Source organism: Humulus lupulus, chromosome 5 (genome assembly GCF_963169125.1).
Source record: "Humulus lupulus chromosome 5, drHumLupu1.1, whole genome shotgun sequence".
Classification (NCBI taxonomy): domain Eukaryota; kingdom Viridiplantae; phylum Streptophyta; class Magnoliopsida; order Rosales; family Cannabaceae; genus Humulus; species Humulus lupulus.
In genome coordinates, this window is record NC_084797.1 from 140,579,029 (window position 1) to 140,587,611 (window position 8,583).

Consider the following 8,583-nt stretch of genomic DNA (forward strand, 5'->3'; position numbering starts at 1 on the left):
GCTTGACTAGGGTTGGTGGAATGACAATTTGAATCTAATAGAACTTGCATTATTTGGCCTTTGAGGTGAAATTCTTGATGACATGTGTTTAGAAAAGTGATTTAGGCAATTTTATTGGATCGATTGTGCCTTTCAAGCCAACCTTGATTTAATCATCCTTAGTTACCCTTTTTGAGCCTTAAACTTGGTTTTTGTTCTTGATTATACTATTTTAGCCTAAATTTCCTAACTTCATTATTTTTGTTTTCCTTTTCCTTTGTTATCATAAGCATATAATTTGTGGGAAAGAAGAATGAAGAATAGTAAGGAATTGGTATGATTGGAATGTAGTATGATTGTACAAAAAGAAGAGAGAGAGAAGTCTTTGAAAAAAAAAAAAAGAATCACTTTGTCACACTCCTTGATTATATAGATATAGAAAATCTTAAGTTTGGGGGAGTGTGATATTAAAAAAAAAAAAAAGAAGAAGAAAATGATGAAAGTGTTGTAATCTCTCTCTCTAATTGTATAAAAGGGTGATTTTTGATGTGGTGAAGAGAAATTTGGCTGGTTTCAAGGTTTTTATGCTTATGGTAATGATTGAGCCTAAATGACAATTTCATCTACCCTTGCCTAAGCTTAACGCTATAACCTGTGAAAGTCCTTTTGATTTCAAAACACATGTTGTTGACATTAGTGGAGAAGGTCAAGTAATGCAAGCATATTGTAGAGTTGGTTTGTGGAATTGTCTGGAATGAGTTGAGCATATATGATAGAATCCAAGTGTTGTAGTCATTTTCATGATATATTATTGATTTCCCTAATTGAACTGTACAAATTGGACTTTAAGGCAATTGAGCTGAAATTCTGGTTATAAATATTGCAATTGAGATTTCATGAGTTTTGGCAGAGCAGTGTAGATGGTAATGATGGTTTAGCTTGTTCGTTTTATGTTTGTTTCTTTTTGTAGTTTAACTTGGTCTTTACTCGAGGGCGAGTAAAGGTTAAGTTTGGGGGAGTTTGTTGAGTCTAGTTTTTGTTATGTTTTGGTGATGTTTTTAGTAGTCTTTTATTTCGTTTTTCTTTCATTTAGTGCGGGTTTATGCTTTGTTTGTTTGTCTTTGTGAATATCAGGAAGAATTGAGCATGTGGAAGAAAATGCCAAAGAAAGGGAAGAAATAACCAAGTTTTTCATCATATTTTGATAAAGAATGGTTCTCAACACAATTTGGAAGTGTCGGTGAAATTTTGGGATGAAAACTTGAAGAATTGAGAAATCCCTTAAGAGCCACGGCATGAGCAAAGTGGAGCCGCGGCTAGGGGGGAAACAGAAGCATTGTTTTTTAAGGAAGACCTCGGGCCGCAGCATGGCTATAGAGAGCCGCGGCATAGATGGGAATTTTGCCCAGAATTCGTCAATGCGGGCCGCGGCATGGCTTTAGAGGGCCGCGGAATGGAAAGGGCTTTTTGCCCAGGAATTTGGACACGGGCCGCGGCATAGTGTATGTAGAGCCACGGCCCGCCTCTTTAGAATTTGAAATCTTAGGTTTTAACTTGGCGAAAAAGAAGAGAGAAGGACGTATGGACGACTAGGGAGAAAAGGGTTGGTTTTGAAGACTCAAGCTTAGAGTATTTTTACATGTTTTTCTTCTTCCTGATGTTATTCTTAATTTCTGTTGTGATTAGCACTATGGCTATGAACTAATTTTCTGTTTAGAATGTTTAATTGAATCACTTGAATCCCTGTTATGAACTAATGCAATTTTAATATTTTTCTTCTTCAATCTTCTTCAATTCCATATAATCTGTTCTTTTAGATTGATTATTGATTGGCCATCTTTAGTCAATTACATATGTTTTTAAGTCAAAATCTGAGAAGTGAGATTTAATTCTGCTGTGGTTATATTGGACATAACTTTAATTTAGAACGAAAGTATCTGAATTAATTGTGTAACTGTTATTAAGTTGTTGAGATTAATGCTACCTGTGTGGTTCAATTTACCATAGAAATATAGGAAATTGTCACCTAGGTTGAGTTTATAATTCATAGTATGATTATAGGCTGCCATATCAACTTGTTAATTGAATTAGGTCAAAAGAAGAAGAATTCGCTCTTTGCATTAGGGAATAATAGGGAGGATAGTTGATGAGATTGAATATCCTAATTGTTTCTCAGTGATTAAATTAAAAGTTTTTCCATTAGTTGTTATTCTATTCAATTTTCAATTATTGTTTCTGCAATTTATAGTTTCTTTTGTTGTATTTATAAAAATTAAGAATTTCAATTCATCAAATAGAACAAGAAATTAATTGACTGGTAATTGATAAATCAGTCCTTGAGGACGATACTTGGTTTTACCATTTTATTACGAGTTTGTGACTGCGTGCACTTGCATAGCTATAAAGTTCGCAACACTAGCCAAAAATATAAACGTAAGACATATACAGTATACTTATTTTCTTTCTAATATATATATTCTGAAATTATATATAAAAATATATATTATATGAATGAAATAAAAAGACAGAACCTACCTCTGCCTGTATTGGATCCCATGCCCTCCACCCTCTGTTGACTACCTGGAGCCGCCTCACTGCCTAGAGCCGCTGGAGCTACTAAAGCTTCATCCGCCTCCGCCTGGAGATGCCTCTGTCTGGAGCCGCTGGAGCTGCCTCCGCCTCCGTCACTGAAGCTTCATCCGCCTATGCCTGGAGTTTCTGCTGTAGATGAGAGAGTGATTGTAAAGATGAGAAAGTAGAGGCAGCGACAAGACCAAAATCACTGGCACCTTTGTCTTTGGAGATGGAGAGAAGAGAAATAATGAGAGAGAATGAGTAGAGGGAGGTAGAGGCAGTCAACGGCAGATTAGTTTTCCCTCTTAATATATATGATGTATAAGTTTTAGGGTTATAACATTAAATGTATATTTTTTTATATAGGTTGGACTGACTCGGGTTGGGTTAATAGGGTTTGGAATTCTTTGGGTCGTGGCCGACCCATTATAGTTCGGCCTGTAGCAAAAATGGGCCGATCATTTTCGGCCTACTCAATTTTGGATTGTTCCGCCCATTATGCGGGTTAGGTTGGCCGGTTTGATCGACCTATTGACATTAATGCCCAACCCTAGACATAAGAGTCTGGTTAAATTCTGTGACACATGTATGTAAGATGAGTCTAGAATCAAAATATTAAGATTATGAGAGTATGTTGAATTCCCCTAGGAGTCTTAGTAAATCATGTATTTTAAGTATACACCCGTGTTTGTGCTGAGTAAGTTAAGTTAATCTTGACCTTCTTGTACACAACATGAAACATGCTAGTGTATTGTCTGTTATAGTTCTTTACACTAGATTGATTAAGGGTTGAATTATTAAAGGCTATGGGGTACTATTAAGTGTATAGAATGTTCCAATGAAATCCAATGATTACTAGGTAATACTGGTATTCGAGCTGATGACCGGGGTAGGGGAAACACGGTTGAATGTTTGTTGATTTGTGGCCGATGTAGGGGGAAGCTCGATCGATTAACTATGGACTGATGACCGGGGTAGGGGAAGCATGGTCGAATGTCTTTTGATTTGTGACCAGGGTAGGGGAAGCACAGTTGATTGACTATGTACTGATGGCCAGAGTAGGGGAAGCACTGTCAAATGTTTGTTGATTTGTAACCAGGGTACTCAGGGGGTAGTCCAGTTTGTGTGTGAATGGATTATTGATATGTGAATCCGGCTAGCTACCGGGATGAATAATCATTGTATTATTGTGAAATCCAGTGTGTACTAGGACTAGACTATTGTAAATCTAGTGATGCAACGTCCCCACATAACCAAGACTGTTACACTGTATGTTTAAAATAGTGCTTAACTTGATAAGCAAGTCGTTTGAACATAAATGTGTAATTAAAGACTAAGTCATGGTCAAGTATTAAAAGATTTGGTCAACAAAATGGTTATTTTTCATTAAAATATTAAGTTTGTATATGGGATCCCAAAATCAGTTTACAGACTTGTAAAAGACAAATAAAATACAACTTAGTCGTCTTAAGCGGCAAAACAAGGTTTAACCCTAGTTTCTCCCAAGCTAACTCGACTATGGCGATCGAGCAGGCTACATATGTACACACCGCCCCTGAACCTCTCCAACTCATGGACAGTTCCGATATCCCTTCCCCTTACCTGCACCACATAGCACCCGTGAGCCAAGACTCAGCAAGAAAACTTAAACCAACAGGCACAGCTAGGCAACAGTATAAAAGCAGTAAATATAAATCATCAAATTCAATTAACAACAAGATATAACTAACCAACCAGTGGTATTAATCAACTAAGTCAAATATGCAAATCGAACTCATCAAACAATCACAATGATTAAGTGTGAACCACACTTCTGTTTATGGTATAATATTCAGGCCCGACGCCCTTAGCCCGAGCCCCTTGGTCTCTTAGCCAACCCTAGCACCCTTAGGCCGAGTCCTTTGGTCTCTTAGCTGACCCTAGCACCCTTAGGCCAGACTGCGTTCCGCACGCTTGCTATCGGCTCCCGACACCCTTAGGCCAGCCTGTAAACATATATAATCACAAGTACACATTGCATAGCATATAGTCAATGGCAGCCTATACAAGCATGCCCATCCAGATATTCTCAGTTACAGATATGTTCATATTCATAATATATTCATACAAGGGGTTTATGCCCCAATCATAACTCGGGTGCAGTTTTCTTACTATAGGTCCCGAGCAGCTAGCATATGGCAGCCCCGAGCATGATCCTTAATCCTTGAGCCCTTGCAGTATAACCTAGTCACAATGCGATAGTGGATAACCATTAAGATCCTAAACCATTAAAAAGCTTTGGTATCAAATACTAGCCTCCTAGACCTCGAATCCTACTAAACCAGGTAGTAGAATCTGTCCCGAACGCTCAAGTTTAAGTCCCCGAGCCACCCTGAGCCTAAAAACCAATTTTGGTTAGGGCTGCCTAGGCGAGCCGCGACCTGGCCATAAAGGTCGTGGCGCGCCCCCATGACAGAGGCACCAGCCTCCAACTCCTTTAGGTATGTGGATCGCGACCTTCCCCTGAGGGTCACGGTGCGTCTGTGAGACAAAAAGCCCCCAAGATTTTGGGGCCACGCGGGCTGCAACGCCCACGAACAGGGTCGTGACGCGCCCCCGCAAATCCAGAAAACACAATATTTCCTGCATTTTTTCACAAACCAACCTCATCCAAATTCACCCTAAACATAAACTAATGCCAGAATTAAGCCTCTACTTCTAAATCCTTCATCCATAGTAGTACAATCATAATAACTACTAAACCAAAACTCTAACACAATTCAGAAATCATAAATACAAACTCTCACCATAATCAATCAGAAAATCCTTAAGTATTTACCTTACCTTTGCCCAAGTAAACTTCCCAGCTGATCCTCCTAGACTAACAGCTTCAAGATTCATCAAGAGTCAACTTCAATCTCACCAAGCTGCCCTTTAAACTCAAGAATCCCCAAGGCTTTTTCCCAAGCCATGGCCAGCTTTCCACCAAGAGAGGGAGAGAGAGAAGGCCACGAGAGAGACAGAGAGATAGAGAGAGAGAGAATTGGGACAGTTAAGGTGTTTCTATTTAAATCTTAGTTTCCTTAGCTTCTACAGAACACTAATACTAAGGTTGAGTCTATCTTTTGATAAAAATACTATAATGTTCCTTAGTCACAATCCAATCCTTTAATGGCCACAAGGGAAAAATCGTCATTTGCCACATTTCCCGCTAAACCTCGAGTAGCCTTATAAATTCCCAATTAATCCCGATATGCCCCACAAATCACGAAAACATTACTCGTTACTCAATAAATCCCAAGTATATGATAAACTTTCAAAAATACCCCTAGGCTCACCCCCGAGCCGGGTATTAAACCCCGTTGTGACTATTCTGCTAATCTGCTCACCAGGATCGCCTCGAGCTGCCTACTTTAAATATATCCACATAATAATGTGGTCTTAATCATTTAACATATATAATAACATTTATGCCAGCAACTGGCCAATATTACAAATATGCCCATACTATCTAGAATGGGCCCACATGCATATTTAATACAAATAAACATGCATTTAAATCCACATTATTATATATAGATCATGTATTCCACGTAGTTACACATTTCACCAATTAATCAACATGTAAATTCCATTATGCCCTTCAGGCACTGTAATCCAGGAACTTAGCCTAACAGTAAATTTGGGACGTTACAAGTGATTACTAGGTAATACTGGCACTCGAGTTGGTGACCGTGGTAAGGGAAAGTACGGTCGACCAATGAAATGTTTAAATAGGTAGTAAGTACCCAGTGAATTTTAATGTTTGTGATCTATGAGGTGCCCGAACACATCATTATATTTTTGTAGCTCTTTAGTGATTTTTGGTAGCAATTGTAGAATGGTGTTATGCATTTATATCTTATATACACTTGCTCTGAGATTTTTTGTGTGCACGTTTACTTAGTTACCGAATCTGGTTATTAGACATGACCATAAGCTTCCAGGATGTTCACACGTTCTTGAGTTATGTAGTGTCCTAGAATTTTACTTAGCTAGATAGTAGTAGTAGTTAGTATTAGTTTATAGTATGTTAGTTACCATGGATTTTGGTTCAAGTCGAGTCTTAGTTTGAAACTCATAGCAACAGTTATGGATTTTATAAGTTTAACCTATAGTTTAGAAATATTAATTATAACATAAAGTTTGATTAATATTGTTGGTCATAGAAATATTATTTATTATAACCTAAGGCTTAGATAGAACTATTAAGAGCATGACACTTGTCATAATTATGATTATAGAGGAATTAAGTATTTTGATGAATAGTTTTAATAAAAGAAAGATCTAGAGTCTCTAGAACCTTCCAGAAACTATTAGGATCACGTTTAGACTCAGTCAAAGTTGTTTATCCAATTCAAAATATGCTAAAAAAGTGCAAATACGTGTTTGATATATCAACATATGCCAATATATCACAGCTATAGGGGCCGATATATCGCCTGCGGAAGATACGAAAAACACGTCGACTTTGCACGAACGATCGAACGGGGCTCGGGAATATGGGGGAGGCGATATATCACCCATAGGGGTGATATATCAACTCCAAGTTTCATTTTTTGAAGTTTGAGGATTTTTCAATTTAAAAATAGCCTTAACCACTTATACTTGCCTTTGAACGATTTTCACCGAGTTCTGGGCGTCTGTTGAACGAAAATTCAAATCTTTTTCATTTTAAATTCATATATTTATTCAAATTAAAAGGGGTTAGTTTCACTCATTGAACTCTATAAATAGGAACTAGTACTCAACCATTTTCTTTATTCTTCAAGCAGTCTTCAGAGCCTCCAAGTTGCTAGTGTTACTATAGAGAGAAACACTTGAGTTTTGGGTAAAAAGCTTTATCATTCTAAGCTTTTCTAAACACTTGGGAAATGAGATATAGTGAGATTTCGGTATTGAGGTTTAGATCAATTCATAAGATCATTCAAGGTATTCTTATCCTTAAGTTCAATACTTTATGGTTCTTTAGTTTTCTTTTATTTTCTTTTCAGATCCTAACTCTTGGTTATAATTCTTGGTTAGGTGTTTAAGTTTCTTGGAAACTTAAGGTTCTTCTTGGTAAGCTTCTTCTTGATGGTTTAGTTCTCATTTCATCCTTATTCTTTAGAGATACTCACCATTCTTACTGTTGGTTTTTAGGAGTGTTCTAATCCCATTCTTGTTCCCAAATATCTCGGTTTGTGGTAAGGAAAATAGGATAGGTTATATATGTGTTTATATTTATGTTATGATATGTTTTATGCTATGATATGTATATGTATAAAATGTTTTGTAGTCCTTGGGCATATGACTTGTTTAGATAACAAGCCCCAAGAATATGTTTTATCGTCGCTTGGGCATATGACTTGCTTAGATAGCAAGCCCCAAGAATTTTTATCATTTTCATGGGTTAGAATTATGATTTACCCTACCTCGATTAGTAGACAGAGGACCTAGATGGGTTATCAAATACTACCATGTGATCTAACCTACCTCGATTAGTAGACAGAGGACATAGATGGTTTATCACATTCCATGTTAACGAGTTAATGGCCATTAATATTGTAGTCCTATATGATATATGTTTTTATAGTCATATGTTTTATAGTATATGTTTATAATACAGTCTTATGTTTATGAATTATGATGTATGTTTTAGTATATTTTCCTTGCTGGGCATTAGGCTCACTCATTTATTTTTAGCTTGATGCAGGAAAATGAATATGGAAGGTGGAAGGATTCATGGCAGCTTGGCTTGTGTGTTAAGGATGAATGGATTGAATGGACTGCGTGTCGATCGAGGATGACATTATTTATTTTTAAGTCTTTTAAATTATGATTTGATGTAATTCCACAAATAGTATTTAAACAATTAAAGTTTATGTTTTACGTTTTATAACAATGGGATCCCATATCACATTTTTTATTTTTATGTTATCTTGTATTTGGTACAATATTTATTTTGGGGTTTTAAATAAAGTTATGTTATTTCTTATGTATGTTTCCCAAAATAGTAGCTATGTCTAGTAG